Here is a 21280-nt window from a genome sequence, read left to right on the forward strand (position 1 = left end):
CGTGCGTACCAACCCTAAGTTCATGCCCAAGGTCCCATTGGGATTTGTACTTAAACCTGTCTTTTTTTTTTAGAAACATTTCTTTTAATTAATATTTGACATTTACACTTGAGTACAATCTGACCGAAAGGGATCCTCATTATTATGGTTGTCCGATCTAAGGTTCAGTTTCAGTAATAAATTGACAATAAGTAAAAGAGTAAATCCCATCTACCGCCCTCACATCTCTCACCCTCGCTGGCCAAACGCAGTTATCCACAGTTTGTTTACCAAATGTCACCTTGATGTGAGCAAATTATTGATAATGTGTTGACCTTACGACTAGTTGTTTGCTCCATTTTCCAGAGCAAATACCGGCACTGTGTCCCCAGAGCCTTTGCCCCACTGTGACTCCCGTTGTCCGGGCTGATAACCTAAGGACCCTAAGGTATTTGGGGGCATATTTAGGAGCCCATAGTGCCACTGGAGAGTCACTTTTCATAAAGCTCTGGTGGTGCTAAGCACTGCTCCATATTTACACGGAGATGTAACATCACTTTTTGTGTCATTACGTCTCCTTGTAAATATGGGCCCCTCCGACACAATTTTCTGCATCAGAGTGGCGTGCAATGGGTTTTTCTCTGGGCGTCCACCGCAACACCAATTGCTTTTGATGCTGCCTCAGAGTTGTTAGTTGTCGTAAACCTGAGGCAGTGCCAAAACCTAACGCCATCCCACGGGTTGTGTTAACATGATAAAACAAGGAGAAATCATTTTATTCCGCCTCGTTGTTTGCTTTTTCTATATGTGCTGCATTGTGCAGCACACATAGAAAAAGCAATATACCATGTACTATTGTTTACGTGCAGGAAGGGACACCTTCCTGCAAATAAACAATCTATCCTCTCAACATGGTGCAAGGATGCCTGTGTTGGCGCTATAGAGTTTAATTCAGAGCCAGCGCAGGGGGAAACACAGGAGTGCGCCTTATTCCTCTAAATATGGAGCACCCTTGTGTTTCTAAAGTGGTGCAACACGGCGCTGCAATTTGTGGCGCCACAGCACGCTGCGCCTCTTTAGCATAAATCTGGGCCTTAGTGCATAAAAGTTCCTTGAATTCAGTTGAAGTAAACAATAGGCTGAATCCCCATCGAGTTATGATCGAGCAATCATGCTGTCTTCCTTGAAGTCAAAAGAGACTGCTTTGCCGCCATCAATTAGGCTGAGAGAGTGGGTGAGACGGTCTGATACCCCAATACTATATACATGGGAAATCCCGATAGCTTGGTTTAAAAAATGAAGTCAGTGTCAACTAATACCTCCGCCCTAAATGTTGTGAGCTTTCAGCGGTGCCAAAGAAGGTCAAGAAACATGCCTGATCCATCACAATGCCGCCATGCACGGAGCCTCTGGTGTTTAATTACAATATAGGTATATTTTAATTAGTGTTTCTCTGATGGAGGTGCTAGTGTAGGTGACTGTTACCCTCTGATAGACGGAGGACCATTCTGTTGAGATGAGGCTTCGTCCCACCTCCCTCTCCCATCTCTATGTATAAAACATTTTTTTTAAAGAATGCAAGATAAAAATATTATGAAACAGATCATACATAACCATTCACTGCATTTTAGGGAGTAGATCTACAGATCTGACAAAGCCGGTAGCCTTATATCTCTTCTGATCCTTAGAGATTGCCGAACATAGCTAATTACTGTGTAACATATTAGTTCTGAGTCGAGAGGCTGTAAAAATTGGATGCTCGGCCTGACATATCTAAGTTTATTTGTGCGCAGAATGGAGTGTAAAAATTGAATTCTGGGAGTAATATAAAATCCTCAGAAAAACATAAAATTAATGAGATATTGCTAGCTAATATTGTCACAGGGACAGCATGGCAAAGAAGAGAATCCAGGGCCCGGTTGTAGGAACACTACCAGGATATGGACTGCACAACCTTAAACAGGTTACTTAGAATCTATGTTCAGGGTTTGGGTCCAAACTAGATAAGGTTCAGTCCGTTCAGTAAATGTAATCTTTATATAAGGTCAGACAGTGCCCAGCGCCTGGATCTTGCTATTTCTTGTCTATGATCTGTGGTTTTGAAAAAGGGATTTAACCAAGGCCTGCAAATTATTATCTATTTCATTAGGTTAATAAAATTAATTGGGGACACCAAGTTCTGTAAATGTTCTTCTGATGTAGGCTAGCCAGGGGATATGAGCCCAATTATCAAATTTGCACAGTCTACAAGAACCTGACATGAGAATTTAGTATGGGAAGAATGCCAGATTATCAACCATAATAAAAGTGGTGCAATTTTAATCATATCATCTATATAAGGAAGACCTGCGTCAGTATGGGTTTTGATGTGTGCAGTACTCTTTGGAACTGTGAACAGTCTTTGAAGGAATTTTTTTCAATGGTTTTTAGGCATCCTGATTCCACATAAACCCAAACACCAGCCCCATATGTGCCCAAAGAAAGGCATTTTGCATTATAAAATGAAATTAATTCTTTAATAGGCTTTTGGCCAGTTTCCTAGCTAATTTAAAAATATTATCCACTGCCCCTCCCATTTTGAGAGTACTCTGAGACAGAAGCTTATCCCATTTGAAATTAACATCCTTCAAGATCCCAAAGTAATTAAACTTCGGAACCTTAGTAATAGGAGTCTTGTCAATAGTGAACCTGCGACAGCATGTATTTCTAGGCCCATAAGTCATGATGTGTGATTTCAGATGATTGGCCTTTCAGATTCAAACCCCCATACAGTTGTTAAGAGAATCTAATAGTAGCTGTAGCCCGTTTGCAGTGTGAGAAATAAGCACTGCATCATCTGCATAGAGAAGGGCAGTCACCAGTTGATCCCTTATCATAGACAGGTCCCTCCCTCTGGCCTGCAGCACTTGATTGAGAGAGTTATTATAAAAGAGGAATACAAATGGGGCAAATATACATCCCTGTCTCTCTCCCTTTTCGATCTTAAAAGGCGGTGTACATTCTCCATCCAGGCCATACCGAACTTGAGCAGAAGTGTCCCAGTGGAGGGGTTTAAGAAGTTCTGTCAAAGAGGCTTTTACCCTTGTCTTGCTCATTAAGGGGCATATTTCCACTTGCTTTGCGCTGATATAGCGTAATTTATTTTGATGCTAATTCAGCGCAAACCAAACGCTAGACCTGTCTAGGGTTAACATTTTGATGTTAACGTCATTTTTCAGATGTGTTAAACCTCCTTGCGTTAATGAGATGCAAGGTAAGCGTTCCCATCCCCAAAAAATGATTCAAACACCCTAGCGCTGTATTTAACCACCTAGCTAAAAATGACGCACGGGTGGGAGGCGGACACAAAAAATGACATTATCTCAGATTTGCGCCAAAATGTAACGCCTGGGTCAGGGCAGGCATTAAAATTAGGCAAACACACCACTACTAAAGGAAAACACACAGAAGCAACATTACAACCCACAGGAGAAGATGGAGGTGATACTGTTACAGCTTGCTAGATGGCACAGAGGACAGGAACAACTCCTGCACAAACAAAGGCAACGCAGAAGGCAGGAGAGAGTCTTCAGAACCAGAACAACCCTCCTTGGCCATAGGGACCTGGACATTATTAGGACCTACAGACTCCCCCGGCAAGCCATACTACACCTGCGGCACCACATTGAACCACAAATTTCAGCCAGCCTGGAGACCCCACACAACATACCACCTATGACAAAGCTGCTTGCTGTCCTGCACATGCTGGGAAGTGACTCATTCCAAACAATGGGTGCCCTGGTTGCCACAGTCTCACAGCTGTTGTTCTCTTTGTTCCAGCCAAAGGTGTTAGACGCCATCATCTCCCTGACACCCTGCCACATCAGCTTCTCCAACACCCAACAAAAGCGCAGGAGAACAAACAAGGGTTCTATCAAATCCATGGCTTTCCACATGTGCTAGGTGCAATTGACTGAACCCATGTCTGGCTCGTACCACCTGCAGCAACAGAGCACTTATACCAGAATCGCAAGCACACGCATTCCATTAATGTACAGGGCATAGTTGACCACCGCAGAATATTCATAAACATTTTTGCCAAGTATCCTGGCAGTGTCCGTGACACCTTCATATTCCGGCACAGCAGGATCAAATCAAATCAAATCATTAACATTTATAAAGCGCGCTACTCACCCGTGCGGGTCTCAAGGCGCTAGGGGGAAGGGGTTACTGCTGCTCGAAGAGCCAGGTCTTGAGGAGTCTCCGGAATACGGAGTGGTCCTGGGTGGTCCTGAGGATGGTGGGGAGGGTGTTCCAAGTCTTGGCCGCCAGGTAGGAGAAGGACCTCCCACCCGCTGTGGAGCGGCGGATGCGGGGGACGCGGCGAGAGCGAGGCTGGTGGAGCGGAGAAGATGGGTGAGGGCGTAGAAGCTGAGGCGGCGGTTGAGGTATTCTGGTCCCTTGTTGTGGAGGGCTTTGTGTGCGTGGGTGAGAAATCGGAAGGTGATCCTTTTGCTGACGGGAAGCCAATGCAGGTGTCTCAGGTGGGCGGAGATGTGGCTGTTGCGGGGTATATCGAGGATGAGGCGGGCGGAGGCATTTTGAATTCGTTGCAGACGTTTCTGGAGTTTTGCGGTGGTCCCAGCATAAAGGGTTTTGCCGTAGTCCAGGCGGCTAGTGACGAGGGCGTGGGTCACGGTCTTCCTGGTGTCGGCGGGGATCCAGCGGAAGATCTTACGGAGCATGCTGAGGGTGAGGAAGCAGGAGGAGGACACGGCGTTGACTTGTTTGGTCATGGTGAGAAGAGGGTCCAAGATGAAGCCGAGGTTGCGTGCGTGGTCTGAGGGGGTCGGTGCGGTGACAAGGGCCGTGGGCCACCAGGAGTCGGCCCAGGCAGACGGGGTGTTACCGAGGATGAGGACTTCCGTTTTGTCTGAGTTCAGTTTCAGACGGCTGAGTCTCATCCAATCTGCGACGTCCTTCATACCATCCTGCAGGTTGGTCTTTGCGCTGGTGGGGTCCTTGGTGAGGGAGAGTATAAGTTGAGTGTCGTCGGCGCAGGAGGTGATGATGATGCTGTGCTTGCGTACGATGTCGGCGAGGGGGCTCATGTAGACATTGAAGAGTGTCGGGCTGAGCGAGGAGCCTTGAGGGACGCCGCAGATGATCTCGGTGGGGTCTGAGCGAAAAGGTGGGAGGTAGACTCTTTGAGAGCGGTTGGAGAGGAAGGAGGCGATCCAGTCCAGGGCCTGGCCTTGGATCCCGGTGGAGCGGAGGCGGGTTATTAGGGTGCGGTGACAGACGGTGTCGAAGGCAGCCGAGAGGTCGAGGAGGATGAGGGCGACTGTTTCACCGTTGTCCATCAGGGTTCTGATGTCGTCTGTGACTGAGATGAGGGCGGTTTCAGTGCTGTGGTTGGCTCGGAATCCGGATTGAGAGGGATCGAGAAGGTTGTTGTCTTCAAGGAAGTTGGTAAGCTGCTTGTTGACGGTCTTCTCTATGACTTTGGCAGGGAAGGGGAGGAGCGAGATGGGGCGGAAGTTCTTCAGGTCGCTTGGGTCATCCGTAGGTTTCTTCAGTAGGGCGTTGACTTCAGCGTGTTTCCAGCTTTCGGGGAAGGTAGCAGACGAAAAAGAGGAGTTGATGATGGTCTGGAGGTGCGGGGCGATGATGTCGTCGACTTTATTGAAGATGAAGTGTGGGCAGGGGTCCGAGGGGGCACCGGAGTGGATTGAGTTCATGGTGGTTTTGGTTTCACTGTGTAATTCTGCTCTGCAGAGAGTAGTTTTTAGCCAATAAGCCACTAGGGGAAAACTGCCTGTATCAGAGTCACGTTGAGAAAGGACACCTCCCACTGCTATCTGGAAGGCATCTGCTTCCTTGAAAAAGGGGTGTGAGGGATCAGGAGGATGAAGAATTGGCGCTTGAGTAAAGGCCTCCTTGAGATGTTGAAAAGCGTCTTCTGCTTTCTGGTCCCAGTGAAAGGTCACAACTTTTTGCAGTAAGCAGGTAATTGGGGACACTACTGTGGAAAACTGGAATATGAACCGCCAATAAAAGTTGCCGAACCCCGGGAACTGTTGAATCGCTTTCACAGACTTTGGGCTCTCCCAGTTTAGGATGGCTTGCACCTTAGATTTATCCATGGAAATACCTTCTGGTGCAATGATGTAACCAAGGAAATCGATTTTCTGAGCATGGAAAACACACTTTTCTAGTTTAGCTAACAGCTGGTGTTCTCATAACCACTGCAGTACAGCTCTTACAAGTTCAACATGTTCTTCAGTAGAAGCAGAATAAATAAGAATGTTGTCTATATAAACTATAATACAGGCATCAAGGAACTCCTGCAACACCTCATTAAAAAAAATTGAAAACTGCAGGAGCGTTGCAAAGGCCGAAAGGCATGACGCTGTATTCATACAGCCCGAACTTTGTCCGTAAGGCAGTCTTCCACTCGTCGCCTTCACGGACACAAATTGAGTGGTAGGCCCCTCGTAGGTCAAGCCTGGTGTATATAGTTGAATTGCGTACTTGATCCAGTAGTACCGGTATCAACGGAAGAGGGCAGCAATGCTTTACCATGGCCTTGTTCACTGTGCGATAGTCAATGCAAGATCGCAGTTCACCATTCTGTTTTGGCATGAAAAACAAAGGCGAGGAAACTGGGGATGTAGAGTGACGTATAAACCCCTTAGCCAACAGATCATCAAGATATTCTAGAAGATATTGAGGACCATATTCATACTTTTTGCACTGCATTTGTGTCACTTTTTGACACCAAAGTGGCGCAAACTCACAAAATACAATTATATATGGGCCTGAGTCTCTAGTTCAGAAAGGGCATAAACCCTACAGCATGGCAAAGTTACCCCTGGAAGTAAGTCTATACGGCAGTCATATGACCTGTGGGGCGGTAACTGAGTAGCTTTCTGCTCACAGAACACGTCATGAAAATCCTGAAAGGGTGCTGGTAGTATCTGTGGCTCAATCTTTGTTGGAATTAGTGATTATGCGTAGTGCAAGGTGGTAATCAGAATAGGAGATTCTTGATAACATCAATGCCAACAATGTTTGGAATCCAGGGTTACCTTTCTTGTGACCTAATCATTCTTGGGGTTGTGTAGTTGTGACCACAGAATGCCCAGAATTTCTCCAAAAACGTAATTAAGTCAAATTGAATCTGCTCAGAGTGACCATTAGCGCAAACCATGGTTAATGGATTAGCTTGACAAAATGATAAGACCAGAAGACAATTCTGATCCATCCAGAGCTCGGACTGGTTCTGAGGTTTCTTTCCGCAGCATGGCGATGCCTAAGGTTTTAGCTAAACTGAAGTCAAGGAAATTACCCGTAGCTTCTGAGTCTAGTGAAATAGGAAGAACTTTACAAGCTTGAGGTGAAACGGTCAAAGTCACAATGAGGGTAAGGTGACGAGATCCAGGGGTCATGGTGTTTACTAGTTGGTGTGAGACCATCAGGGAGGAGTAGCCCGACAAAGTGGCCTCTGTTCCCATCATCGCTTCCCACTGCTTTCTTGGGCAAACTGGGTTTACTGGTGCAACTCTTGGCAAAGTGTCCTGCCTTACCACAATAAAGGCACAGAGTCACTCTTCTTCACTCTTTCTCTTCTTTTGACAATGGTCCCTGTACCTCCCCTATTTGCATGGGCTCAGAAGTATTATGAGAAGAGCTCTGGGTGTCTTTTCTTTCTGCTTTTACTACTAGAAGATGTGTGTCACCACTGGACTTTTCACCTTTACGTTCCCCCAAGCTATTGTTTGAGCGAACCTAAATAAGTGAACTCCGAACAGTCGGTGGGAGAATCAAAAATCTGTGCCAAAACATCCTTCAGATTATCCCGAAGGCCACGATAGAACAGAGGAGTTCTTTTCTCCTCAGGCCACTCGGTTTCTGCCACCAAGGGGTTAAAGGATGTAATATAGTTCAACAGACCCTTGTTTCCCTGCCTCAAATTTAGCAACTAGCCTGTACAAATAAATGTTTATCAAAGAGTTTACAGATAGCCTCCTCAAAGTGATCACAATTATAAAATAGAGGGTCACTACGCTCAACCAGAGGGACAGACCAAAAGGCAGCATTCCCACCCATCAAGGAAATTACGAAGGCAACTTTAGCAGCATCGTTGGGAAATGCAGCAGGTCGAAACTGGAATTGCAACTGGCACTGGTTCAGGAAAACATTAAACTTAGCGCTGTCACCAAAAAAACACTCAGGGGGCTAGAGGAACTAGTGTAGTTGTGGTTACTGAAAGCTGCACTGGCTGAGGAGTTGCAGAAGCAGCAGAACCAGTGTGATTGGTTGAACCACTTGTAAAAAACTCAAAATGAGGTGGCTGCATAATTGGGCCTTTTATTCTACCCTTGGCGTTATCCCACGTAGTATCCTGAGGCATGTATCTTTGTATTTCATGTTGCAAGGACTGGTTTTCCTGCCGAAGGAAAGCTACTTCATGTTGTAAACAAGCTAAGGCCCTTATGACCTCTTGTAGGGAAGAAGTGTCCTCAGAAGATTGTAGGGCTTGGGAAAGACCCTCAAAAGGAACCCCCAGGGAATCCATCACTCAGGAGCCCTGTATTGTTGTGGCTTGGCTTTATATAAATGCCTGGCCACTCACCTGAAAGGCAGGTTGTCTGAAGGGGCGATGACTGTTCCCCCGTCCTTCCAGGACACCTCTCAGTACTGCCAACATAATATGGGAGTCCTGGCAAGTGTCCCCAAAAGGGTGGGGGGATTGGATGAATGAGAGAGAGAGAAGAAAGATATTGTCTCTGCCGCCTGTCCAGCCGGGCTCCAGATGCTTTGAGGTGCAGGTAATTGCTGTCAGCGTTAGTTGTTGAGTGTCCAGAGCTATAAGGGATGAGTGATGTGTTGAGGGCACTCTTGTACAATATTTATGCACACAGTCTATTATCTCAGTTAATCACCTGCCACTCAACACGTTCCTCGCACTTCCTCTTCTCTCAATTGGGCTTACAGGAATGCGCCATCATTGCCTGGATCTTCTCTCTGTCTCACACTGCTTAGAGTATTTACTCTTGGTGTAGTTGTTCACACTGAAAACTTATAGCACACGAACACACAACAAAAACTCTTTCCAAAAAGGAATAAACGTACACTGATTTATACAGTCAAGTGAAAACCTGCGTTTTCTGTTTTTGAGAAATCACTAACATCAATTCTAAACAATACTAAAAGAGTTCCTGCAAAATGAGGATCGTTGTCATAACAAGCGACACACACATAATTAGCAAGGTCACACACAATTAAGGTTGTTCATCTCAGAACACTCTCTTTGTGTGGTGATGGCTTTTACGATTTTAAAATGAATCAACAAGGCAGGGTACAGATACACAATAAATGTCAAAGCTTTAAGCTTTTCCGTACACTCTCTTGCTTCCTCCACTTAGCTTATGTAAACAGCTGCCAACATGCAGAGGCTGAAGAAGTTGTTTCCTTTCTTGTTGCACAGTAACGATACAGAAGCGTTGAATTCCCAGGAGCAGGCTCTCGGACTCAGCTTCAAGAAGAACCGGACAAAACCACACGCTGACTAATACCTGTGAGGCTTTTTATAGTTTGTGCAGGAATGAGTCATGAGTGTTGAGTCATGATTAGCACATGGCTCTTGAAACATGAGTCATGAGTGATGAGTCATGATTAGCACATGGCTCTTGAAAACACGAGTGCTGCCTAACAATCACATAAGGCATCTGTACAGCAACTTGCAGGAAGTCAGGTGCTTCTAATTAACCCCGTAGGTGCTCCAAAGAACCTTGTGGAGGTTGAGTAAACAAGCCTTGATAAAATTAAGCAACACTGTGTAAACAAACCTTGGTAAAAACATGGTGGACATATTTTTCAATCTACAAAGGCAACAAACTTTGGCCAATTAACTGTAAACATTACACCTTAACATAACTACCACAGCTGAACATGATCAAGCCAACAACCCGGTATAGGGAGATACTAGAGCAGTCACAACCACCTCATTAAATAAACACTTCTCATGCTAAAGAGAAGTGCTTCTATATGTGTGTGTAAGTACAAAGGACTCAATCTGATATTGATACATCCCATCAAGTGGCCAAGAATTGTCTCACTTGCTCATCAATCAGAGTTCGCTTGGCACCAATTTTGAGATTTAGAAGAACTGATAAGTCATCATTACTCCTCCAAAGAGTTATCAAACAAATTATGAGAGGATTTCCTAGGGTTTCCTCTCGCATAAGGTGCCCTTCTTAGCCATGTGAGTTAAATATAGTTGATATTGTCTCCTTTTGAGCAAACAGAGCTCTTCTAAAATACATCTAATGGAAAACTGTACTATTTCTGTGTCTCACATCACCATAGAGCAGCCTTACCCGTCTTCTACGAAGGACAGGGTCAACGTGCGTACCAACCCTAAGTTCATGCCCAAGGTCCCATTGGGATTTGTACTTAAACCTGTCTTTTTTTTTTAGAAACATTTCTTTTAATTAATATTTGACATTTACACTTGAGTACAATCTGACCGAAAGGGATCCTCATTATTATGGTTGTCCGATCTAAGGTTCAGTTTCAGTAATAAATTGACAATAAGTAAAAGAGTAAATCCCATCTACCGCCCTCACATCTCTCACCCTCGCTGGCCAAACGCAGTTATCCACAGTTTGTTTACCAAATGTCACCTTGATGTGAGCAAATTATTGATAATGTGTTGACCTTACCACTAGTTGTTTGCTCCATTTTCCAGAGCAAATACCGGCACTGTGTCCCCAGAGCCGTTGCCCCACTGTGACTCCCGTTGTCCGGGCTGATAACCTAAGGACCCCAAGGTATTTGGGGGCATATTTAGGAGCCCATAGTGCCACTGGAGAGTCACTTTTCATGAAGCTCTGGTGGTGCTAAGCACTGCTCCATATTTACACGGAGGTGTAACATCACTTTTTGTGTCATCACGTCTCCTTGTAAATATGGGCCCCTCCGACACAATTTTCTGCATCAGAGTGGCGTGCAATGGGTTTTTCTCTGGGCGTCCACCACAACACCAATTGCTTTTGATGCTGCCTCAGAGTTGTTAGTTGTCGTAAACCTGAGGCAGTGCCAAAACCTAACGCCATCCCACGGGTGGTGTTAACATGATAAAACAAGGAGGAATCGTTTTATTCCGCCTCGTTGTTTGCTTTTTCTATATGTGCTGCATTGTGCAGCACACATAGAAAAAGCAATATACCATGTACTATTGTTTACGTGCAGGAAGGGACACCTTCCTGCAAATAAACAATCTATCCTCTCAACATGGTGCAAGGATGCCTGTGTTGGCGCTATAGAGTTTAATTCAGAGCCAGCGCAGGGGGAAACACAGGAGTGTGCCTTATTCCTCTAAATATGGAGCACCCTTGTGTTTCTAAAGTGGTGCAGCACGGCGCTGCAATTTGTGGCGCCACAGCACGCTGCGCCTCTTTAGCATAAATCTGGGCCTTAGTGCATAAAAGTTCCTTGAATTCAGTTGAAATAAACAATAGGCAGAATCCCCATCGAGTTATGATCGAGCAATCATGCTGTCTTCCTTGAAGTCAAAAGAGACTGCTTTGCCGCCATCAATTAGGCTGAGAGAGTAGGTGAGACGGTCTGATACCCCAATACTATATACATGGGAAATCCCGATAGCTTGGTTTAAAAAATGAAGTCAGTGTCATCTAATACCTCCGCCCTAAATGTTGTGAGCTTTCAACGGAGCCAAAGAAGGTCAAGAAACATGCCTGATCCATCACAATGCCGCCATGCACGGAGCCTCTGGTGTTTAATTCCAATATAGGTATATTTTAATTAGTGTTTCTCTGATGGAGGTGCTAGTGTAGGTGACTGTTACCCTCTGATAGACGGAGGACCATTCTGTTGAGATGAGGCTTCGTCCCACCTCCCTCTCCCATCTCTATGTATAAAACATTTTTTTTAAAGAATGCAAGATAAAAATATTATGAAACAGATCATACATAACCATTCACTGCATTTTAGGGAGTAGATCTACAGAGCTGACAAAGCCGGTACCCTTATATCTCTTCTGATCCTTAGAGATTGCCGAACATAGCTAATTACTGTGTAACATATTAGTTCTGAGTCGAGAGGCTGTAAAAATTGGAGGCTCGGCCTGACATATCTAAGTTTATTTGTGCGCAAAATGGAGTGTAAAAATTGAATTCTGGGACTAATATAAAATCCTCAGAAAAACATAAAATTAATGAGATATTGCTAGCTAATATTGTCACAGGGACAGCATGGCAAAGAAGAGAATCCAGGGCCCGGTTGTAGGAACACTACCAGGATATGGACTGCACAACCTTAAACAGGTTACTTAGAATCTATGTTCAGGGTTTGGGTCCAAACTAGATAAGGTTCAGTCCGTTCAGTAAATGTAATCTCTATATAAGGTCAGACAGTGCCCAGCGCCTGGATCTTGCTATTTCTTGTCTATGATCTGTGGTTTTGAAAAAGGGATTTAACCAAGGCCTATAAATTATTATCTATTTCATTAGGTTAATAAAATTAATTGGGGACACCAAGTTCTGTAAATGTTCTTCTGATGTAGGCTAGCCAGTGGATATGAGCCCAATTATCTAATTTGCACAGACTACAAGAACCTGACATGAGAATTTAGTATGGGAAGAGTGCCAGATTATCAACCATAATAAAAGTGGTGCAATTTTAATCATATCATCTATATAAGGAAGACCTGCGTCAGTATGGGTTTTGATGTGTGCAGTACTCTTTGGAACTGTGAACAGTCTTTGAAGGAATTTTTTTCAATGGTTTTTAGGCATCCTGATTCCACATAAACCCAAACACCAGCCCCATATGTGCCCAAAGAAAGGCATTTTGCATTAAATAATAAAATTAATTCTTTAATAGGCTTTTGGCCAGTTTCCTAGCTAATTTAAAAATATTATCCACTGCTCCTCCCATTTTGAGAGCACTCTGAGACAGAAGCTTATCCCATTTGAAATTAACATCCTTCAAGATCCCAAAGTAATTAAACTTCGGAACCTTAGTAATAGGAGTCTTGTCAATAGTGAACCTGCAACAGCATGTATTTCTAGGCCCATAAGTCATGATGTGTGATTTCAGATGATTGGCCTTTCAGATTCAAACCCCCATACAGTTGTTAAGAGAATCTAATAGTAGCTGTAGCCCGTTTGCAGTGTGAGAAATAAGCACTGCATCATCTGCATAGAGAAGGGCAGTCACCAGTTGATCCCTTATCATAGACAGGTCCCTCCCTCTGGCCTGCAGCACTTGATTGAGAGAGTTATTATAAAAGAGGAATACAAATGGGGCAAATATACATCCCTGTCTCTCTCCCTTTTCGATCTTAAAAGGCGGTGTACATTCTCCATCCAGGCCATACCGAACTTGAGCAGAAGTGTCCCAGTGGAGGGGTTTAAGAAGTTCTGTCAAAGAGGCTTTTACCCTTGTCTTGCTCATTAAGGGGCATATTTCCACTTGCTTTGCGCTGATATAGCGTAATTTATTTTGACGCTAATTCAGCGCAAACCAAACGCTAGACCTGTCTAGGGTTAACATTTTGATGTTAACGTCATTTTTCAGATGTGTTAAACCTCCTTGCGTTAATGAGATGCAAGGTAAGCGTTCCCATCCCAAAAAAATGATTCAAACACCCTAGCGCTGTATTTAACCACCTAGCTAAAAATGACGCACGGGTGGGAGGCGGACACAAAAAATTACATTATCTCAGATTTGCGCCAAAATGTAACGCCTGGGTCAGGGCAGGCATTAAAATTAGGCAAACACACCACTACTAAAGGAAAACACACAGAAGCAACATTACAACCCACAGGAGAAGATGGAGGTGATACTGTTACAGCTTGCTAGATGGCACAGAGGACAGGAACAACTCCTGCACAAACAAAGGCAACGCAGAAGGCAGGAGAGAGTCTTCAGAACCAGAACAACCCTCCTTGGCCATAGGGACCTGGACATTATTAGGACCTACAGACTCCCCCGGCAAGCCATACTACACCTGCGGCACCACATTGAACCACAAATTTCAGCCAGCCTGGAGACCCCACACAACATACCACCTATGACAAAGCTGCTTGCTGTCCTGCACATGCTGGGAAGTGACTCATTCCAAACAATGGGTGCCCTGGTTGCCACAGTCTCACAGCTGTTGTTCTCTTTGTTCCAGCCAAAGGTGTTAGACGCCATCATCTCCCTGACACCCTGCCACATCAGCTTCTCCAACACCCAACAAAAGCAGCAGGAGAACAAACAAGGGTTCTATCAAATCCATGGCTTTCCACATGTGCTAGGTGCAATTGACTGAACCCATGTCTGGCTCGTACCACCTGCAGCAACAGAGCACTTATACCAGAATCGCAAGCACACGCATTCCATTAATGTACAGGGCATAGTTGACCACCGCAGAATATTCATAAACATTTTTGCCAAGTATCCTGGCAGTGTCCGTGACACCTTCATATTCCGGCACAGCAGGATCAAATCAAATCAAATCATTAACATTTATAAAGCGCGCTACTCACCCGTGCGGGTCTCAAGGCGCTAGGGGGAAGGGGTTACTGCTGCTCGAAGAGCCAGGTCTTGAGGAGTCTCCGGAATACGGAGTGGTCCTGGGTGGTCCTGAGGATGGTGGGGAGGGTGTTCCAAGTCTTGGCCGCCAGGTAGGAGAAGGACCTCCCACCCGCTGTGGAGCGGCGGATGCGGGGGACGCGGCGAGAGCGAGGCTGGTGGAGCGGAGAAGATGGGTGAGGGCGTAGAAGCTGAGGCGGCGGTTGAGGTATTCTGGTCCCTTGTTGTGGAGGGCTTTGTGTGCGTGGGTGAGAAATCGGAAGGTGATCCTTTTGCTGACGGGAAGCCAATGCAGGTGTCTCAGGTGGGCGGAGATGTGGCTGTTGCGGGGTATATCGAGGATGAGGCGGGCGGAGGCATTTTGAATTTGTTGCAGACGTTTCTGGAGTTTTGCGGTGGTCCCAGCATAAAGGGTTTTGCCGTAGTCCAGGCGGCTAGTGACGAGGGCGTGGGTCACGGTCTTCCTGGTGTCGGCGGGGATCCAGCGGAAGATCTTACGGAGCATGCTGAGGGTGAGGAAGCAGGAGGAGGACACGGCGTTGACTTGTTTGGTCATGGTGAGAAGAGGGTCCAAGATGAAGCCGAGGTTGCGTGCGTGGTCTGAGGGGGTCGGTGCGGTGACAAGGGCCGTGGGCCACCAGGAGTCGGCCCAGGCAGACGGGGTGTTACCGAGGATGAGGACTTCCGTTTTGTCTGAGTTCAGTTTCAGACGGCTGAGTCTCATCCAATCTGCGACGTCCTTCATACCATCCTGCAGGTTGGTCTTTGCGCTGGTGGGGTCCTTGGTGAGGGAGAGTATAAGTTGAGTGTCGTCGGCGCAGGAGGTGATGATGATGCTGTGCTTGCGTACGATGTCGGCGAGGGGGCTCATGTAGACATTGAAGAGTGTCGGGCTGAGCGAGGAGCCTTGAGGGACGCCGCAGATGATCTCGGTGGGGTCTGAGCGAAAAGGTGGGAGGTAGACTCTTTGAGAGCGGTTGGAGAGGAAGGAGGCGATCCAGTCCAGGGCCTGGCCTTGGATCCCGGTGGAGCGGAGGCGGGTTATTAGGGTGCGGTGACAGACGGTGTCGAAGGCAGCCGAGAGGTCGAGGAGGATGAGGGCGACTGTTTCACCGTTGTCCATCAGGGTTCTGATGTCGTCTGTGACTGAGATGAGGGCGGTTTCAGTGCTGTGGTTGGCTCGGAATCCGGATTGAGAGGGATCGAGAAGGTTGTTGTCTTCAAGGAAGTTGGTAAGCTGCTTGTTGACGGTCTTCTCTATGACTTTGGCAGGGAAGGGGAGGAGCGAGATGGGGCGGAAGTTCTTCAGGTCGCTTGGGTCATCCGTAGGTTTCTTCAGTAGGGCGTTGACTTCAGCGTGTTTCCAGCTTTCGGGGAAGGTAGCAGACGAAAAAGAGGAGTTGATGATGGTCTGGAGGTGCGGGGCGATGATGTCGTCGGCTTTATTGAAGATGAAGTGTGGGCAGGGGTCCGAGGGGGCACCGGAGTGGATTGAGTTCATGGTGGTTTTGGTTTCACTGTGTAATTCTGCTCTGCAGAGAGTAGTTTTTAGCCAATAAGCCACTAGGGGAAAACTGCCTGTATCAGAGTCACGTTGAGAAAGGACACCTCCCACTGCTATCTGGAAGGCATCTGCTTCCTTGAAAAAGGGGTGTGAGGGATCAGGAGGATGAAGAATTGGCGCTTGAGTAAAGGCCTCCTTGAGATGTTGAAAAGCGTCTTCTGCTTTCTGGTCCCAGTGAAAGGTCACAACTTTTTGCAGTAAGCAGGTAATTGGGGACACTACTGTGGAAAACTGGAATATGAACCGCCAATAAAAGTTGCCGAACCCCGGGAACTGTTGAATCGCTTTCACAGACTTTGGGCTCTCCCAGTTTAGGATGGCTTGCACCTTAGATTTATCCATGGAAATACCTTCTGGTGCAATGATGTAACCAAGGAAATCGATTTTCTGAGCATGGAAAACACACTTTTCTAGTTTAGCTAACAGCTGGTGTTCTCATAACCACTGCAGTACAGCTCTTACAAGTTCAACATGTTCTTCAGTAGAAGCAGAATAAATAAGAATGTTGTCTATATAAACTATAATACAGGCATCAAGGAACTCCTGCAACACCTCATTAAAAAAAATTGAAAACTGCAGGAGCGTTGCAAAGGCCGAAAGGCATGACGCTGTATTCATACAGCCCGAACTTTGTCCGTAAGGCAGTCTTCCACTCGTCGCCTTCACGGACACAAATTGAGTGGTAGGCCCCTCGTAGGTCAAGCCTGGTGTATATAGTTGAATTGCGTACTTGATCCAGTAGTACCGGTATCAACGGAAGAGGGCAGCAATGCTTTACCATGGCCTTGTTCACTGTGCGATAGTCAATGCAAGATCGCAGTTCACCATTCTGTTTTGGCATGAAAAACAAAGGCGAGGAAACTGGGGATGTAGAGTGACGTATAAACCCCTTAGCCAACAGATCATCAAGATATTCTAGAAGATATTGAGGACCATATTCATACTTTTTGCACTGCATTTGTGTCACTTTTTGACACCAAAGTGGCGCAAACTCACAAAATACAATTATATATGGGCCTGAGTCTCTAGTTCAGAAAGGGCATAAACCCTACAGCATGGCAAAGTTACCCCTGGAAGTAAGTCTATACGGCAGTCATATGACCTGTGGGGCGGTAACTGAGTAGCTTTCTGCTCACAGAACACGTCATGAAAATCCTGAAAGGGTGCTGGTAGTATCTGTGGCTCAATCTTTGTTGGAATTAGTGATTATGCGTAGTGCAAGGTGGTAATCAGAATAGGAGATTCTTGATAACATCAATGCCAACAATGTTTGGAATCCAGGGTTACCTTTCTTGTGACCTAATCATTCTTGGGGTTGTGTAGTTGTGACCACAGAATGCCCAGAATTTCTCCAAAAACGTAATTAAGTCAAATTGAATCTGCTCAGAGTGACCATTAGCGCAAACCATGGTTAATGGATTAGCTTGACAAAATGATAAGACCAGAAGACAATTCTGATCCATCCAGAGCTCGGACTGGTTCTGAGGTTTCTTTCCGCAGCATGGCGATGCCTAAGGTTTTAGCTAAACTGAAGTCAAGGAAATTACCCGTAGCTTCTGAGTCTAGTGAAATAGGAAGAACTTTACAAGCTTGAGGTGAAACGGTCAAAGTCACAATGAGGGTAAGGTGACGAGATCCAGGGGTCATGGTGTTTACTAGTTGGTGTGAGACCATCAGGGAGGAGTAGCCCGACAAAGTGGCCTCTGTTCCCATCATCGCTTCCCACTGCTTTCTTGGGCAAACTGGGTTTACTGGTGCAACTCTTGGCAAAGTGTCCTGCCTTACCACAATAAAGGCACAGAGTCACTCTTCTTCACTCTTTCTCTTCTTTTGACAATGGTCCCTGTACCTCCCCTATTTGCATGGGCTCAGAAGTATTATGAGAAGAGCTCTGGGTGTCTTTTCTTTCTGCTTTTACTACTAGAAGATGTGTGTCACCACTGGACTTTTCACCTTTACGTTCCCCCAAGCTATTGTTTGAGCGAACCTAAATAAGTGAACTCCGAACAGTCGGTGGGAGAATCAAAAATCTGTGCCAAAACATCCTTCAGATTATCCCGAAGGCCACGATAGAACAGAGGAGTTCTTTTCTCCTCAGGCCACTCGGTTTCTGCCACCAAGGGGTTAAAGGATGTAATATAGTTCAACAGACCCTTGTTTCCCTGCCTCAAATTTAGCAACTAGCCTGTACAAATAAATGTTTATCAAAGAGTTTACAGATAGCCTCCTCAAAGTGATCACAATTATAAAATAGAGGGTCACTACGCTCAACCAGAGGGACAGACCAAAAGGCAGCATTCCCACCCATCAAGGAAATTACGAAGGCAACTTTAGCAGCATCGTTGGGAAATGCAGCAGGTCGAAACTGGAATTGCAACTGGCACTGGTTCAGGAAAACATTAAACTTAGCGCTGTCACCAAAAACACACTCAGGGGGCTAGAGGAACCAGTGTAGTTGTGGTTACTGAAAGCTGCACTGGCTGAGGAGTTGCAGAAGCAGCAGAACCAGTGTGATTGGTTGAACCACTTGTAAAAAACTCAAAATGAGGTGGCTGCATAATTGGGCCTTTTATTCTACCCTTGGCGTTATCCCACGTAGTATCCTGAGGCATGTATCTTTGTATTTCATGTTGCAAGGACTGGTTTTCCTGCCGAAGGAAAGCTACTTCATGTTGTAAACAAGCTAAGGCCCTTATGACCTCTTGTAGGGAAGAAGTGTCCTCAGAAGATTGTAGGGCTTGGGAAAGACCCTCAAAAGGAACCCCCAGGGAATCCATCACTCAGGAGCCCTGTATTGTTGTGGCTTGGCTTTATATAAATGCCTGGCCACTCACCTGAAAGGCAGGTTGTCTGAAGGGGCGATGACTGTTCCCCCGTCCTTCCAGGACACCTCTCAGTACTGCCAACATAATATGGGAGTCCTGGCAAGTGTCCCCAAAAGGGTGGGGGGATTGGATGAATGAGAGAGAGAGAAGAAAGATATTGTCTCTGCCGCCTGTCCAGCCGGGCTCCAGATGCTTTGAGGTGCAGGTAATTGCTGTCAGCGTTAGTTGTTGAGTGTCCAGAGCTATAAGGGATGAGTGATGTGTTGAGGGCACTCTTGTACAATATTTATGCACACAGTCTATTATCTCAGTTAATCACCTGCCACTCAACACGTTCCTCGCACTTCCTCTTCTCTCAATTGGGCTTACAGGAATGCGCCATCATTGCCTGGATCTTCTCTCTGTCTCACACTGCTTAGAGTATTTACTCTTGGTGTAGTTGTTCACACTGAAAACTTATAGCACACGAACACACAACAAAAACTCTTTCCAAAAAGGAATAAACGTACACTGATTTATACAGTCAAGTGAAAACCTGCGTTTTCTGTTTTTGAGAAATCACTAACATCAATTCTAAACAATACTAAAAGAGTTCCTGCAAAATGAGGATCGTTGTCATAACAAGCGACACACACATAATTAGCAAGGTCACACACAATTAAGGTTGTTCATCTCAGAACACTCTCTTTGTGTGGTGATGGCTTTTACGATTTTAAAATGAATCAACAAGGCAGGGTACAGATACACAATAAATGTCAAAGCTTTAAGCTTTTCCGTACACTCTCTTGCTTCCTCCACTTAGCTTATGTAAACAGCTGCCAACATGCAGAGGCTGAAGAAGTTGTTTCCTTTCTTGTTGCACAGTAACGATACAGAAGCGTTGAATTCCCAGGAGCAGGCTCTCGGACTCAGCTTCAAGAAGAACCGGACAAAACCACACGCTGACTAATACCTGTGAGGCTTTTTATAGTTTGTGCAGGAATGAGTCATGAGTGTTGAGTCATGATTAGCACATGGCTCTTGAAACATGAGTCATGAGTGATGAGTCATGATTAGCACATGGCTCTTGAAAACACGAGTGCTGCCTAACAATCACATAAGGCATCTGTACAGCAACTTGCAGGAAGTCAGGTGCTTCTAATTAACCCCGTAGGTGCTCCAAAGAACCTTGTGGAGGTTGAGTAAACAAGCCTTGATAAAATTAAGCAACACTGTGTAAACAAACCTTGGTAAAAACATGGTGGACATATTTTTCAATCTACAAAGGCAACAAACTTTGGCCAATTAACTGTAAACATTACACCTTAACATAACTACCACAGCTGAACATGATCAAGCCAACAACCCGGTATAGGGAGATACTAGAGCAGTCACAACCACCTCATTAAATAAACACTTCTCATGCTAAAGAGAAGTGCTTCTATATGTGTCTGTAAGTACAAAGGACTCAATCTGATATTGATACATCCCATCAAGTGGCCAAGAATTGTCTCACTTGCTCATCAATCAGAGTTCGCTTGGCACCAATTTTGAGATTTAGAAGAACTGATAAGTCATCATTACTCCTCCAAAGAGTTATCAAACAAATTATGAGAGGATTTCCTAGGGTTTCCTCTCGCATAAGGTGCCCTTCTTAGCCATGTGAGTTAAATATAGTTGATATTGTCTCCTTTTGAGCAAACAGAGCTCTTCTAAAATACATCTAATGGAAAACTGTACTATTTCTGTGTCTCACATCACCATAGAGCAGCCTTACCCGTCTTCTACGAAGGACAGGGTCAACGTGCGTACCAACCCTAAGTTCATGCCCAAGGTCCCATTGGGATTTGTACTTAAACCTGTCTTTTTTTTTAGAAACATTTCTTTTAATTAATATTTGACATTTACACTTGAGTACAATCTGACCGAAAGGGATCCTCATTATTATGGTTGTCCGATCTAAGGTTCAGTTTCAGTAATAAATTGACAATAAGTAAAAGAGTAAATCCCATCTACCGCCCTCACATCTCTCACCCTCGCTGGCCAAACGCAGTTATCCACAGTTTGTTTACCAAATGTCACCTTGATGTGAGCAAATTATTGATAATGTGTTGACCTTACCACTAGTTGTTTGCTCCATTTTCCAGAGCAAATACCGGCACTGTGTCCCCAGAGCCGTTGCCCCACTGTGACTCCCGTTGTCCGGGCTGATAACCTAAGGACCCCAAGGTATTTGGGGGCATATTTAGGAGCCCATAGTGCCACTGGAGAGTCACTTTTCATGAAGCTCTGGTGGTGCTAAGCACTGCTCCATATTTACACGGAGGTGTAACATCACTTTTTG

Source organism: Pleurodeles waltl, chromosome 4_2 (genome assembly GCF_031143425.1).
Source record: "Pleurodeles waltl isolate 20211129_DDA chromosome 4_2, aPleWal1.hap1.20221129, whole genome shotgun sequence".
NCBI lineage: Eukaryota > Metazoa > Chordata > Amphibia > Caudata > Salamandridae > Pleurodeles > Pleurodeles waltl.